The following is a 17,662-nucleotide window of genomic DNA, read 5'->3' as shown; positions in this document are numbered from 1 at the left end:
AGCCTTCCCAAAGTTCTGGGATTGCAAGCATGAACCAATGTGTCTGGCCTAAGCACTGCTTCCCTTATATCACACACATTTTATTAATTTATATTTTCATTTTCGTTTACTTTAAAATAATTTTTAATCCTGTTGAGAGCTTTTTGACCCACTTTCAATATATAAATTTGTTTTTTAATGTTCATATATTCTGAGATTTTTCAGCTATTTTCCTAATTGAGTTCTAGTTTCATTTCATGTGATCTGATAATTTCCTTTAACTAATTTATATTAAAATATGTTAAAGAGTATTTTATGGCCCATAGCTTGCTCTATTTTGGTGAATGTTTCCTGTGAGCCTGAGAGAAATGTGTAATCTGTTTTTCTTGGATGAAGTAGTCTATTACTGTCAATTAGATTAAGATGATTGATAGTGCTGTTCAGGTAAATCCTGACAGATAATTGTCTGCTTTATCTATCCATGACTAAAAGAGATGTGTTGAAGTCTCCACATCTGCAACTATAACAGTGGCCTTGCACATTTCTCCTTTGAGTTTGATCAGTTTTGTTTCACATATTTTGATGTTACCATGAGACACATATCTGTTAAGGATTATTAAATATTCTTAGATAATTGATCCCTTTATCAGTTTGTAATGCCTCGCTTAATGACTGGTTATCTTGTTCTGAATTCTGCTTTGTCTGAAATTAATATAGTTCACGAAGGTTTATTTTGATTAGCGTCAGCATAGTCTATTTCTACTTAATATACAGTACATTTCTAAGTTTAACTGATCAAATTCTTTATACTTAAATTAGGTTTCTTATAGACAACATTTTGCAGTTTCTTTCTATTCACTCTGACCATCTTTGCACTTTAATCAATGCATTTAGACCATTTGATTTAAAAAGAATATTAAAAGGTTTTTGGATTAACATCTACTTGATTTTTAATTCTTTTTGAGATTCCAACAAATTTATTCAATATTGATGTAACTGCACAAAAATTTATATGTAACATATGGTCTCTGATATTACAGAACTTGACCTTCTAAAGTTACTTACAGGTGAACAAAAGCATGCTGCATTTCTGTCCTAACCAACGGTGTTGCAACCATAGCCCTCTCATGGCTTTTCACTAGGTACTTTAAACACATTTTCTTTCCCTTAAAAATAAGTGGGGGAAAAAAACCTTCTCCATTTCCAATCAGAAAAACATGTTAACTCAGAATTATCATACTCCCATGAAGTTTCAGCAGATTTTCAACACCATAAATAGATTTTGAAGTCCTTTGCCTAAGCATTTCTAAAAATGTTTCACTGTTGACCAAAAGAAGACACAGATTTCTCATTAAACTTTGTTTTAATGGGTATCAAAATTATGTAATGGATTTTTGGTCATGTTACTTCCATTAAAAAGTACCGATTATTAAAACTAATAGATTAAAACTGCCACACACACACTCATGCAAAACCCCAAAATGGTTCATAAAACATTTTTCTTTCCTTCTCAAGGTTTTACGATCCACTGTTATCATTAACCAGTCTCTTACTTAAATGGCCGATTGAAACAAACAGTTCTGGGACCTTTTCCTCACCACCAATTAAGACTGGTCAGCAGTCGTTAGGGATATTTATTAAGTCTTCTGAGCTATCTGGGTTGACTTAGTGACCTTGGCATTTCCAGCAGGCTCCTTGTCCACTGCTTTGATGACTCCTACAGTAACTGTCTGTCTCATTGCAAACAGCAAGATGATTCAAAAGAGGACAAGCAGAGGAGCTCTCAATAAACATGCACCTGACAGGAGCCATATCAATCACTGGATTTCAGGAGTTTAGGACCATCTTCCAGCTTCTAACTAGAACAGCAATCAATCTTTACCTTCAACTCAGCAAATTTGAAAGCAGTGTAAGCTGTGTGATGATCCATCACAAGGGCATAGCCAGCACTGATTTGGCTTGGATGGTCCACGAAAATCATCTGAGCAATGAAGCCAGCTGCTTCCATTGATGGGTCATTTTGTTGTTACCAGCAATGTTGCCATGACAAACATCTTAGACATATTCTTGACATTGAAGCTTACGCTATCTCCAGGAAGAGCTCTACTCAAAGCTTCATTGTGCATTTCAACAGACTTTACTTCAGTTGTAATGTTAACTGGAGTAAAGGTGACAACCATTCTGGATTTGAGAACACTGTCTCCATTCAGTGCACAGGGCTCAATGCCATCAATTTTGCAGGCATCTGGAAGGGTAGACCTAAGCACTTGTCAGTTGGGCAAGTTGGTGGTAGGATGCAACAAAAAGCTTCAAGCAGCATGGTTCCATTGACATTGCCATCTTTACAGATGACTTTTTATCCCTTGAACCAAGACATGTTAGTACTTGGCTCCAGCATTTTGTTCCATTCCAACCAGAAATTGTCACATATAGTACTGCTTCAGTGTTATAGACAATTTTTTTGTAATGTAAGTGCCAACTTCTTTAATAATTTCTTCATGTCTCTTCTGACTGTAGGGTGGGTCAGTGGTATCCATGTTGTTAACATTGACAATTAGTTATTTCACATCCAGTGTGTAAGTCAGAAGGGCCTGCTCATAGGTCCGTCAATTCTTTGAGATACCATCTTAAAATCACCAACACCAGCAGCAACAAATAGGACAGCACAGTCTGCCTGAGATTCTTATAACCATGGTTTTGATGGAGTCTTTATGTCCTTGGGCATTAGTGATAGTAATTTAATACTTTTGGGTCTCAAATTTCTGCAAAGAGATATCAGTGGTGATGCCATGCTCTTGTTCAGCCAAGCATACTTGAAGAAGTCCTCTCCCATCTCACCGGCCTCCTTATCAAATTTTTCAATGGTTCTTTTGTCAATCCCACCACATTTTTAGACCAGATGGTCAGAAGTGATGAACATGCTCGAATCTATGTGTCTAATGACAATGATGTTGACATGAGACTTTTCTCTCCCATTTTGGCTTTAAGGGGTTGTTTTCTCAACACTTGTTCCTTCATGGCAAACTCATTGAGAAAAAGTTTTACCTTTTTTTACTAATTGCATTTTTATTTATTTATCCCATCTTTCTCCCTTCTCTGATTTAAATTGAATGTTTTGTTTGTTTCCAGTGATCTGTTTTAGCCTATTAATTGTGCTTTTGTTTTCAATTTTTGAGTAATTGCCTAATATGGTTTGACTTTGTGTCCCCATCCAAATTTCATGTCCAATTTTAGTTCCCAATTTTAGGAGAGGGACCTGGTGGGAGGTGATTGGATCAAGGAAGCAGATTTCCCCCTTGCTTTTCTCATGATAGTGAGTGAGTACTCATAAGATCTGGTTGTTTGAAAGTGAATAGCACTTCCTCCTTCTTTCTCTCTCTCTTGTCACTAGGTGAAGATGTGCTTGCTTCCCTTTTACCTTCTGTTATGATTGTAAGTTTCCTGAGGCCTCTGCAGCCATGCTTCCTGTACATCCTCTGAAACTATGAGTTAAGGAAACCTTTTTTTTTAATAAACTACCAGTCTCAAGCAGTATTTTTAGAGCAGTGTGGGAACATCCTAATACGGAAAATTGGCACCAGAGAAGGGAGGCATTGCTGTAAAGATACCTGAAAATGTGGAAGCAACTTTGGAACTGAGTAATGGGCAGAGGTTGCAACAATTTGGGGGGTTCAGAAGAAGACAGGGAGATGAGGAAAAGTTTGGAACTCCCTAGACACTTGTTGAATGGTTGTGACCAAAATGTTGATAGTGATATGGATAGTGAAGTCCAGGCTGAACTGGTCTCAGTTGGAGATATGGTTTGGCTCTGTGTCCCCAACCAAATCTCATCTTAAATTGTAATAATCCCTACATGCTATAGGAGGGACCCAGTGGGAGGTAATTTAATCATGGGGGCAGTTTCTCCCATGCTGTTTTCATGATTTTGAGTGAGTTTTCATGAGATCTGATGGTTTTATAACCATCTGACATTTTCCTTCCTGGCATTCATTCTCTATCCTGCCACTCTGTGAAGGTGACTTCCATCATAATGGTAATTTTTCTGAGTCCACTCCAGCCATTCAGAACTGTGAGTAAATTAAACTGCTTTCCTTTATTAATCACCCAGTCTTATATAGTTCTTTATAGCAGCGTGAGAATGTACTAATACAATAAATTGGTACCACACAGAGTGGAGTGCTTCCATAAAGATACCCAAAAATGTGGAAGTGACTTTGGAACTGGGTAACTGGCAGAGGTTGGAACACTTTGGAGGGCTCAGAAGACAAGATTATGTGGGAAAGTTTGGAACTTCCTAGCGACTTGTTGGATGGCTTTGACCAAAGTGCTGATAATAATATGGACAAGGAGGCCAGACACGGTGGCTCAAGCCTGTAATCCCAACACTTTGGGAGGCCGAGAAGGGCGGATCACAAGGTCAGGAGATCGAGACCATCCTGGCTAACATGGTGAAACCCCATCTCTACTGAAAAATACAAAAACCTAACCGGGTGTGGTCATGGGCACCTGTAGTCCCAGCTTCTGGGGAGGCTGAGGCAGGAGAATGGCCTGAACTCGGGAGGTGGAGCTTGCAGTGAGCTGATATCAGGCCACTGTACTCCAGCCTGGGTGACAGAGCGAGACTCCATCTCAAAAAAAAAAAGTAGTAATAATAATAATAATAATAATAATAATGTGGACAGTGAAATCCAAACTGAGGTGGTCTCAGATGGAGATAAGAAACTTGTTGGGAACTGGAGTAAAGGTCACCCTTGCTATGATTTAGCAAAGATACCGATGGCATTTTTCCCCTGCCTTAGAGATCTATGGAAATTTGTACTTGAGAGAGATTATTTAGGTTATCTGGTGGAGAAAATTTATAAGTGGCAAAGTGCTCAAGAGGAATAAGAGTATGAAAGTTTAGAAAATTGCAAACTTGTGATAAAAAAGAAAAATGATGCACTAGAAAAGAAAATTCCATTTTCTGGGGAGAAATTCAAGCTGACTGCAGAAATTTGCATAAGTAATAAAGAGCTGGATGTTAATCACCAAGGGAATGGGAAAAATATCTCCAGGACATGCCAGAGAGCTTTATGGCAGTCCCTCCCATTACAGGCCCAGAAGCGTTGGAGGGAAAAATGGTTTCATGGGGAGGGCCCAGGGCCCCCTTGTTGTGTCCAGACTAGGGACTTGGTACCCTGCATCCCAGTTGCTCCAGCTCCAGCCATGGATAAAAGAGGCCAAAGTACAATGCAGGCTGTTGCTTTGGAGGGTGCAAACCCCAAGCCTTGGCAACGTCCACATGGTGTTGGGACTGAGGGTGTGCAGAAGGCAAGAGTTGAGGTTTGGAAGCCTCTGCTTAGATTTCAGAGAACACTTGAAAATCTCTGGATGGCCAGGCAGAAATCTGCTGCATGGAGTAGACCCCTCATGAAGAAAATCTATTAGGGCTGTGCAGATGGGGAATGTGAGGTTGGAGCTCCTAAACAGAGAACCCAGTGGGGCACTGCCTAGTGGAGCTGTGAGAAGAAAGCCACTGTCCTCCAGACCCCAGAGTGGTAGACCCACTGACAGCTTGCACGTTGCACCTCAAAAGGTCACAGACACTCAATGTCAGCCTGGGTGAGCAGCCATGAAAGATATACCCAGTAGGGACACAGGCACAAAGCTGCCCAAGATGCTGGGAGCCCAGCCCTTACATCAGTGTGGCCTGGATATGAACCATGGAGTCAAATGAGATTATTTGAGAAATACAAGATTTTATGACTTCCCTTCTGGGTTTTGGACTTGAATGAGGCATGTGGTCCCTTTGTTTTGACCGATTTTTCCCTCCTGGAATGGGTCTGTTTACTCAACGCCTGGAACTCCATTGAATCTTGGCAGTGACAAACTTGTTTTTGATTTTACAGGCACATAGGTGAAAGGGACTTTCCTTGTCTCAGACAAGACTTTGGAATTGGAATTATGATTTAATGCTGGAATGAGTAAAGACTTTGGGGGACTGTTGGGAAGGCAAGATAGTGTTTTGAAATGTGAGAAGGACATGAGATTTGAGAGGGGCCAGGGTCAAAATAATATAGTTTGACTCTTTGTCTCCACCCAAATGTCAGGTTGAATTTTAATTCCTACTGCTGGAAGAGGGACCCGGTGGGAGGTGATTGGATCATGGGGACAGATTTCCCCCTTGCTGTTCTGTTGATAGTGAGTGAGTGCTCACAAGATCTGGTTGTTTGAGAATGTGTAGCACTCCCCTCTTTCTCTCTCTCTCTCTCTCTCTCTCTATCTCTCTCCTGTCACCATGTGAAGATGTACCTGCGTCTCCTTCACCTTCTGCATGTTTGTTTCCTGAGACCTTCCCAGCCATGCATCCTGTACAGCCTGTAGAACTGTGAGTCAATGAAACTGCTTTTTAAAAAGATAGTAAATTACCCAGTCTCAGGTAGTTCTTTATGGCAGTGTGACAACAGACTAATACACTGCCCTAGAGTTCACAATAAGCATATTTTTATACTAATCCAAGCCATCACTGAAATAGAACTAAAGCATTTCATATGTAATATAAGTAAATTATATAATAATAATTTGGATCTTTCCTTCCTTGTGTCATTGCAGTCTTTGATTTAACTTATTAATAAGGTATAATCAATCACCCTATACATTCTCATTTTATTGCTTTATACACACAATTATATTATATATATTTAAGAATTTAAAAATCAAAACCACATTAATTTACCTCATGTTTTCTTCAGCACTGTTTTATTTTTTTCTCTATTTCCTTTTTCTTTGTAGATCTAAATTTCCAACATGTATTATTTTACCTCTACCTGAAGAAATTCTTCTAGTTTATTGAAAATAAACTCCTTCTGTTTTTGTCTTTGCAATATCTTACATCATTTTAAAGAATAATTTAGCTGGGTAAAAATTTCTAGTTTGGCACTTTATTCTTCTTTCAATATTTTACATATTTACTTCATCTTCATTTACTTATAATCTGAGAAGTACTCTGCATTTTATTAATTTTCCTCTGTAAGTAAAATATTTCCCCATGTCAGCTTCCATTCAAGATTCTTTTTCTCTTTGATTTTCTGCAATTTGAATATGATATACCCAAAAAGAAGCGTAATTTTGGTATTTATCCTGTCTTGTGTTTTTGACTCTTCTGGAATTATGATTTGATTTCTGTCCTTGATTCTGTAAAGTTCAGAGCTATTATTACTTCAAATATTTCTTATGTTTGTTCTTTTCTTACTATTTTTCTTATAGTACACTTATGCACTTTTGAAACCATCTCAGAGATCTTGGATATTGTGTTTTGCTTTTACATTCCTTTTTTCCCCTTTTTCCCAATGTAACATTTTTCATTTAATTTTGTGATGTTTGAGAACACAAATAAGGAAGGAATACTAAATTGAAGAAATCTGCTAAGAGAAAATTTGCATTGGCTTAATATATACCAGTTAACTTACTGGATATTCAGATTACAATAACTTGGTACACTTGTCTTAAAATAATTGAGCACTTATAGTTCTATTTAATAGTTTCTAGTATTATCAATATCAATAATCAAAATTATCTGGTAACCTCACAGCTTAGTACTTGTAAACTGCTGTCAGCAAAGGAAAAGTGTCATCAGCAAAGGAAAAAGAAAGAATGAGACATTTTAATAACTGTAAAGTCTCACTGAGGAAGTTTCTGGGACTAGAAAAGGAGACATTAACAGATGGGAACATTTTGAGGCAAAAAATGCTAAAATTTAAAAACAGAACCAAAGTAGTCCCCTCCTATTGGCAGATAATATGCTCCAAGACTTCCAGTAGATACCTGAACCTGCAGATAGTATCAAACCCTCTATATACTCTACATATTGTTTTTTCCATAATTTTATAGGAAGAAGATTGTCTTACCATAGATCTTAGCAAACTCAGCACATGATTTTTTTCTTTCCTCATTATCAAGAACATTTACCTTTTCACTTATAAACAAAGCACTTTACAGCTTCTCTTTGGCATATTCAAAATGTCAGCATTGCACTCTTGCACTTTGGAGCCCTTATTACATAAGCTAGGGATTGCTTTAGAACAAGCTCTACCATACTGTGGCAGTCAATCTGATCACCCAAATGGCTACTAATGACAAAGAACTTCTATAGATAGAGATGCTGGACAAAGTGGGGATGCATATCTAGGCTGAAATGGAGCAGGATGGGATGGGGTGGCACAAGACTTCATCTTTGTGCTCAGAATGGCATGCAATCTAAAACCTACGAATTGTTTATTTCTGAAATTTTCCATTTAATATTTTCTAATCACAGTTGACCACAGGTAATTAAAACCGTGAATAATAATAATAATACAACTATGGAAAAGAGGTGCAGGGGGTCAACTACTGAACTGTATTTGTTTGCTAGGGATGCTACAGCAGAATACAAAAACAACAAATTTATTTTCTCACGGTTCTGGATGGGGGCTGGAAGTCCAACACTGAAAAGGTAGTTTTCCCTGAGACCTCTCTCTTTGGCTTGCAGATAGTGCCTTTTGACTGTGTTCTCACATGATCTTTTCTCCATGTGTGTGCACCCTTGGAGTCCATCAATCACACAAGGACACCCGTCTTAATTAATTTGGGCTACACCATTCTGACCTTATTTAATCTTAATTTTTTTTCTTAATTTTCTTACTTCCTTTTTTAATTTTTTTATTTTTGAGTCAGGTCTCTCATCCAGTCTGAAGTGCAGTGATTTGATCATGGCTCACTGCAACCTCTTTCTCCCCAGCTCAAGTGATCCTCCCATCTCAGCCTCCTGAGTAGTGGGGACTACAGGCACATGCTACCATACCTGGCTAATTTGTGTATCTTTTGTTGAGATGAGGTTTCACACTGGTCTCAAACTCCTGAAATCAAACAATTTGCCCTCCTTGACCTCCCGAAGTGTTGGAATTACAAGCATAAGCCACCATGCCTGGTCTTAATTGTTTCTTTAAAGACCCTACCAATACAATTACACACTAAAGTGCTGGGCTTTAGGACTTCAATATATAAATTTGGGAGGGACCCAATTCAGTTCATAACAAGTATATTTACCGAGCTGGTATTAAAATTCTTAAAGATATGTCAGAATGTAAAAATATCTTTCTAATTCATTTAAAAATTATGTTCTTTGCTTATTCTCCCAGCATATTGGAAATTTTACTTCTGAGAATAGTATTTGGTGTTCAAGATATTACTCTCATTGCTTGGCATTTTATTCTGTGAGTACTTCTGTTTTTCACATTATAAGAGTCATGAAACCAGACCTGAAGGATGACATAAAGACAAATCTGGAAGAGCAGCCCTGTCTGGGATTGCTATTGTCTCTTATGATCCATTGTGCATTTCTATTATACACTCCAGATGGCAATGGCATTTTATTTAATTTGTTTTGCTCTTCCTGCCTTTCTGTAGATATAAAGTACCAAAAGTACCATGAGTTACCTTGAGGTTACAGCCATGTAGCTTTCCTGGTGTTCTAAAATCTTGCCTGAAGAAAAGACCAACAACTAAAAGAAAACTTTATCTCCATTTCAAAATATATTTTCTAGCAGTTCAGCTGAGTTATTATTAACGTACAATGAAAATCCACTTTCATGTGTTGTATGAGGCAGTGGAATAGGATATTTACTAAATTGGCTTCCTTCTTTTTTTTTTTTTTTTTTTTTTTTTTTTGAGACAAGGTTTTGTTCTGTCACCCAGGCTGGATGCAGTGGGACAACCATGGCTCACTGCAGCCTCAAACTCCTAGGCACAAGTGGTCTTCCCACCTCAGCCTCCTGAGTAGCTGGAACTATGGGCTACTAGAAAAACGATCCTAGTGAGAGAAAGAGGATTTATACTGTATAGCAGCTTTGTCTGCCCTTGTTTCTAAGTAGGAATGGAATTATCTCATTGACTGTAATAGCTATATATCTCAGATTTTATAGGACAAATTAAGGCAATCTTAAGGTTCAGAAAGTGTTTGGTTGCACAGTTCTTAGATTAAATCTTATCTCTTATTTAAAAAAAGGTGAAAGTGTATTTCTATAATTTATCCAGATAATCACATCCATTTTAGCAGTAATAATTACTTGGTATCAAATCACAGAATATGGGATTAATTATTTTACTGGTCTAAGAGCTAGAGTGGAAGCTGATGGAATACAAATGGAGAATTGAGATGGGTCATCTTTGGCATACATGAAGTTGAAAGGAGACAAAGTGAGAAAAATCTCATAATTTTTCAAATTTTAACATTGCGTATGACACTTTGGGAATTTTCCATTTTATCATAATATTATCTTGTATCATACTCTCCAGATGGCATTTCTAGAGTCAAACAAATATTGTAGTTATAGGGCTCAGTTCACATAGAAGCCCTTTGATGTGATAACATCCACTTTTTATCAGAAGAGTCAAATACATGTTTCTAATGGGAATGCTGTTCATACTGTGTTGGCAGAGAGGTTTTATCAATGGGGTCAACGGAGCAGAGAAAACAGCACATAAAGTTTGCTGCAGAGTTTTTCATTCATAGAACTTCTGCAGCTGGCATGAAGTTTACACCAGTGCTCTGATTACAGAGACATGAGGGGCAAACTCTTCAAAGGAAAGTGTAGACTTGAGAGAACACACTATTCAAAAGACTTCAATAAGTGACTCAGAGATGCCCTTAACAGTTCACATCACAGGACTCGAGGTTATGAAGATTTAAGAAAATCCCAGTGAAGTTAAACTCCAGTATTTAGAAGTTAGGAGCAAGGTTTGCCAGAGGGTATCTTTGATTATGTAACAGATCTCCTCCAGCTCAATGCACTGAAGACAAATTTCAATTTTGATTATTGACAAATGAAAAATTGATTTTATGATAGTTAAGCAACATTTTCACAAATGGTATTCACTCAATTTTGTTCCATTGTGTTGGCAACCTGTGGAGACAGGGAACTCCTATCTCTTTCCCAAGCTACGTATGCTTTTCCTAACTGCTGCACTCTGACTTTATCTGGTGGACAATTTTTTTTTTTCACAAGGCATGCTGAATGATAATTGAAAAGGAAAATTATGCTGTGCAACTCTGCGGTGAGAAGCAGTTCAGTGCTTCCTACTGTTTGAAGAACAAATGCCTACTTATCACAATGGCCTAGGTAGAAAATAAGAAGTTTCTTGATCAGAGGATTGGCATGGTCGCCACAAGAGCCGCAAGGGATAACTAATGACTGATCATTACCAGTAATGTCATGATAATCTGTTTTTTATTAGGTATGTGAGTACATTCTGACTAGTACAATGGGCCGAAAGGTGTCTGGGTAGTACTGAGACCACTCACACACACACATACACACACACACACACAAACTTTATTGTTTCAAAAAAGAAAGCCTTTTACTGTTCTCCTCCTTAAACCTGATCAAAGTCCAGCAACCATCTTGTACTTAAGAGAAGAAAGGTCACCTTGCCAAGAGTGATAGAATATGAAGACAAAACATGGATCATTAATGACACTGCTGAGCAGCTGAGCCAATACTAGAAATATTTCCAGATACATATGAAAAAATGCCCCTGGAAGTAGTACTCTAGCTGTATTTTCTGTAACTTCTTCCAGGTTTACTCATTCCAAACTGACACTTAACTTCTGGCGTTATTGTGAAATCAAAAGAAATTATTCTTTCACTTATTTTCCATAAGACAGGAGACTTAGCCACACATTATTACTTAAAAATCTATGGAATAGATGTGAATGATTAATACATACTTAGTTACAAATGGTGTATTGCTTTATGGTTTTATATGATACATATCAGTTGTTGTCTTTTGTGAATCCTTCCAGTTTTCCAGAGCTTATTACAGAAAGAATGGCAAGAATTTTAGACCTTCTTGGGATCTCTTCTTTTTGTGCCTGAAGATTATTGTCCTTTTATGCAATTATTACTTACTGATAAAAGCACTATTGTAAAAGTAGGCCACCAGCAAGGTAGTGAGTTGATATATCAAACAGTTATTAACGTCACGATTTCTGTTAATACATAAAAAGGACATTAAACATTTTTCCCTCATAGTTGAGTATTAAATGTATTGTGTCAGTGCCATGTTGAGACACATCATGGCAAATAGCTCTGAGGCTTTAATAAGGATATTTGTAGTATATTGTAATCCAGTGAACGTAATTGTACACAAATTAATAATGATGCTCTTATTATCAATAGGGAACATTCATAACCACCTCTGTAGTCATGCTGTGATACTTTCAAAATCTGTCTTTTGCTTACTGAGTCACTACATTCTCTTCTTGGGAAAGCCATTTACGTACTTATTCTGTTAGCTGCCTATCACTGTAGTTTATAGAGTTTGTTTTGCCATCTCCATCAAGACATTACATTGTGATGTGTTCATTTTCTCTCCTTCAGATACCTTTAGAAAGGAAACATACATTATAGAAGAACCTCATTATTACATGTGTGAACATTTTGGCAAATAGGTTGAAAAGGGGGATGGTGCAATACTTACGGGGATGATAATACCTCCCTAAATCTGTTTTACCAATTTTTCTTTTTTTTCTTGTTTATTCACATTTTTTGCATCCTTTGTGAAGGAAACTATTTTGTAATGAAAAGAACAAAGTAAAATAATAGACACATGAAAAGGTAAGTTAAATCTGAATGCAGAAGTGAATCTCAACCTCACCTGTAATTAACATTTTCACTATCAAGTTCAAATTCTGCCTTTTGTTTCTCAATTATCCTTGCATACTCTTGCTAATAGTCATCACTTTTCATGTCAATTTACTGTTCTGTTGCATTTGCATCATATTTTCAGGCCTATGGGTTTATATTTACTTTAACTGTTTTTCCAAATATGATCTTATACTTAAAATAAATAATTAAGACCTTATTTCTCTGCTATCATTATTTTCATGTTAACACTTAATAATACTCAATTAAATAGTACTAGCATTGAGTTATGCATTTTTAAAATAAATATTAACCTCATTATTTCTTCTCTACCTAAAATTCCTACCACTTATTCTTTTCAATATTGATGCTTCCATTTTTAAAGGATTTAAAAACAGTTGCTTTTTCTATTAGTTATTCCAACAAGCAGATATAGATTAATTTTTCATGTCATTTTTGGATTTATGGGTTTGGATTTATTTCTAAAATGTTTTTATGCCAAAGGAATTTCTTATTTGGATAAGGTTCAGGATCTTTTAGTATAAACAACATAAAGAGACCTTAAAATACTAATGCTTTAAAAATCCTGTAGATATAAGATGGATATTGCAGCAAAATGTTTTGTTTACTGGATAAAATAGTAGAAATTACTTAATATGGTCCTAAATGAGACTGATTCAATGAATTACTTTAAACCCATTTGTAAGCAGACATTTCATATGATGCTTCAGAAAACACATAATCAATTAGAAAATTGTATGCAATTAATTAAGAAAACAAACACACACCAAAAAAGGCAGTGTCCCCAAAAGAATGTAACATATTTCTTGCTTTAGTCCATTTTCATGCTGCTGAATACATACATACCTGAGACTGGGTAATTAATAAACAAAAAACGGTTTAATGGACTCACGGTTCCATGTGGTTGGGGAGGTCTCACAATCACGGTGGAAGGCAAAAGGCACGCCTTACATGGCAGCAGGCAAAAGAGAATGAGAGTTGAGTGAAAGGGGGTTTCCCCTTATAAAACCATCAAATCTCATAAGACTTATTCACAACCATGAGAATACTATGGGGAAAACTGCCCACGTGTTTCAATTATCTCCCACTGAGTCCCTCACACAAAACGTGGGAATTATGGGAGCTACAATTCAGAATGAGTTTGTTGGGCATACAGTCAAAACATATTATATCATATTTTTCTGGAAATATATATGTAAATATGTAATCTTTTAACACTGAGCTGGTTAGAAAAATATTTAAGGAATTTAAAGTTTTCTGCTTTCATAGCGGATAAAAAATTTTCTTTGATGTACTAATGTTCAATTGGAATTCACCTGAGGCTGCTTTGGTCTATGGCTACAATTTGATGCAGTTGTATGACATTCTTCCTGATTAATCTTGCTTGAAGCTACTATAAACTATGTGCTGCCAAATGTTTTGGGAGAAATCAAATTGGAGAGGTGGAATCTTAGTTCAGAGGGTAACAAGCGATTTTGACTAGTGATTTTCATCTTTTCTTTCCTCAAAGAAAACACCGTAAAATCTGTTAATGGATGCCATCTATTGATGGAACCAAATAAAAGTAGTTGTTCTGTATTTTTATGGTTTTTGAATAAAAATTTAACTTCAATTTTCACCAGCTTCCTTTGAAAATATAAGCTACAGTGGTCGATGTTTGCTGTTCAATTATGTCTAACCAGCAGCAAAACAAATTAGTTCCAATCTCGTGTGCTACCGGTTCTTACTGGATTCTAGATTTCTCATGAATGTTTTTTGGGCTGTATATCATTTTCACATTGACTTTCTGTGGAAGAAAAAATAAAACCTTTTACTTATTTCATCAACGTGCTGATCTCACTTCCAAATAATCCTATTTACTGAACCAGTTTTTACTTTGAGACATTGTTAATACAAGTTTGCATGTGTTACATTTATTTACACATGATTTATATTTGTTATTGCTCTTATATTTCCATTTTAAATGAACTGATATTTTTCAATATTTTTCTGTTTGATTAAAAAATCTGTAAAATCTTGAAAAGACTATGTATCTTGTTTTTTTAGAAAACATATTACAACCAATTAATTAGACAGGTGGATAGATGTGGAGAACTCATCTCCATTAGGCACATTTCTTACAGAAAATAAATGTTAACTAAGACACTTTATCAGGTGAGTTTATCATTTGTGTTAACATTTATGCTTTCAAATATCTTATTTTATAGCTAAAATATTATTTTTGCCTCTTTGTACTCCTTCCAATTGTGTGAGTTTTCCTGTAATGAGAACACAAATGCTTTTTTCCAAAATGAATGTGTAAGCATTTTTAGATAAAATACATATCAGCCTTAATCTGTATTATATTAAAACATGCATTACTACAATATTTCATGTAAAATATTGCAATTTATTTATTCCACATTGACTGGGTCAGTACCGCTACGGTAAATAGCTTGCCTGTGTAAATCTTCAACTTAATTCTAGGGCTTAGTTTTTATACATACTTCTGACTACTAAGGCCATGCAATATTGACAACTACCACTGGGTTCTGATTCATTAAATAAAATTCACTTCTACAGTTCTTTTTAGTTTAAAAAGGGCATGTTTATTCTACCTGTTACCATTGAGTCTTTAAAGCCATTTTTGCTTTGTTCTCAGTTCTGTGTTTGTAGTATGATTCCTCATTTATCTGTAAACAGTGGTCGGATAAATGGACAGATCTATCTAAACTGAAATTTCTTGGTATCTTTTGTCATCCAATTAAAAAGAGTTTAAAAGGGAAAGCACTAAAATGAAATTTAAAAAATATATATATATAGGGCTAGATGTGGTGGCTCATGCCTATAATCCCAGCACTCTGGAAGGCCAAGGTGAACAGATCATTTAAGCTCAGGAGTTCAAGACCAGCCTGGATAACATGGATGGCTGTGATGATACATGCTTCTAGCCCTAACTCCTTAGGAGACTGAGTGGGAGGATCACCTGAGCCTGGGGAGGCTGAGACTGCAGTGAGCCATGATTGCACCATTGTACTCCAGCCTGGGAGATAGAGTGAGACCTTCTCTCTCTCTCTCTCTATATATATAAGGCTCATACAAAAGTCATTGCTTTGCCATTACTTTTAGTGGCAAAACCACAATTACTTTAGTACTGTCTCTCTCTATATATATATATTTAGATAGATAGATAGATAGATAGATAGATAGTACTGCGATTCTTTCAAACAAGTGAATAATTAAAACATACATTTTATATCAAGTGGTTTAAAGTACATATTTTGTGAAAGATTCTGTAATGGTCATACTTTAAGTAAAAGGGTAATTCAACAAATCAAAACTCAGACACTAAGTAAAAATATCCAGACTTTCTCAATCTATCAACCTCTCCTACATCTTGGAACCTCATCAAATTGCAAAATGTTCCATGCTTACAGAGTTAGTAACTAAATTATGCACTATTCAAAAATATAGAGTGAAGAGCAAATGGGTTCTTAAGAAAATACATTGAATATAAAAACATTTTATTGTTTACTCTTCACCTCTGATATAATGGAAAGAGTAGTCAAAGTTGATAAAACTCTACTTTGCTCCTCGTAAAATGCAATATGTGGATGCCTTTATCACTAATATTTCAAGATTGGATGAGATATTATCTTTCTCATTGGTTTAGTAACTGCAGAAATGTCAATGTGGCTACAATGCTGTGAGACAGATTTGCTATTAATTCTAATGTATGATACTGTGGGAATGTATTAAGAGGTAAGTCAGATGGGCTAATTAAAATTTTGTTGTGTACAAGTAAAAGAAAAGTAACATCACTCTTCAGTTTTGTTTTGTTTTGTTTTTTTCTGTTATTTTCTGACTGTGCAGATAACCTCAGACACTAGCTTGGGTTGCTAAAATAAGTGTGTGTGTGTGTGTGTGTGTGTGTGTGTGTGATGCAACTCAGGAGAAAGATAAAATTTTGCTTTCAATATGACATTTACATGCCAGCCCTTGATTTACATATGCAGAGGTAGCAAGACATTAGCTTAAAGTACCATTCCAGCATATTTCTAAACATGATGTCCCATTTATGTTCAAAATGATGTGGATGGAATCAATTAGGAGAAACAAGTGAGTTCCAAGACATACTTTTAAAAAGCTGCAGAGTTGCTTAGTAACCTCATGTTATACCTCATTTCCCAACAGAGCTATAAGGCTGTCAGAGTTGGTAATGGAGCACTCCAGAAAGAATTAAGTCTCATGTGCTCTGTCAAGAACATGCTCATATTAAGCATGCTAGGCCTCAGAAGTTGTCCACACGTGCTTAATAATACATGTAGCAGGACACTGATTGGGGAATGTGGCTTTAAGTTATGCCCTGACATAAAAATCTTGTTTATTTTCTTTATGCACACTGTATTGCCACAAATCAGCATAAAGTGCATCTACCATTACTCAAGGGAAAACGTTCATTCAAGTGTTTCATTATTCGCAGTATCGCTTGCCATTCACTTGGCTCCTCTTTGGCAAAACTTACTGCAGTCTGCACCTCATACACTTTGCGTATTAGGATTTCACACATGAAGTGATGAGCAGTTTTAATTTTCCTTAACGTTGTCCAGGCAGCCATCCATCCACTCATAAAATTGCATTCCTATATAGAAACTAAATTTATAAAACATTGTAAATAATTTTAACATGTCATGCAGATAAAACCAGGCTTCATACACATACCCTAAACTGTAAATATACCTTTAAAAAGGATGACTCATGCTCATAAATCATTTGAACCCATAACAGCTTGTAAATTTTTGCATTAACTTTTTGAACTATTACTTCTTTTTTTAATTTGCCAGAACAGGAAAAAAATACTGGCAAGCTGGCAGGACATCTTTTTTGAATTGCAATAATTAGTATTTGAGAATTCATAAGCTGTGAAAGACGAATGCATCTCTACTTTTCTTTTTTTCCATTGAGATGCATTAGCTGACTACCTTCATCAAGTAACAATGCAAATGACAAGTCTTGATTTCCAA

The 17,662-nt window shown here is 36.1% G+C and overlaps 1 pseudogene; it reads right to left on the bottom strand.

Annotated features, from left to right (window-relative positions):
• Positions 1–1,603: 1,603 nt before the first annotated feature.
• LOC105549651 lies at positions 1,604–17,256 on the bottom strand (annotated as a pseudogene).
• Positions 17,257–17,662: the final 406 nt, after the last annotated feature.

The sequence above is a fragment of the Mandrillus leucophaeus genome, unplaced genomic scaffold (genome assembly GCF_000951045.1).
Source record: "Mandrillus leucophaeus isolate KB7577 unplaced genomic scaffold, Mleu.le_1.0 Scaffold45, whole genome shotgun sequence".
Classification (NCBI taxonomy): domain Eukaryota; kingdom Metazoa; phylum Chordata; class Mammalia; order Primates; family Cercopithecidae; genus Mandrillus; species Mandrillus leucophaeus.
The sequence above is the reverse complement of the archived record's forward strand: the minus strand, read 5'-3'. Positions and strand labels throughout refer to the sequence as shown.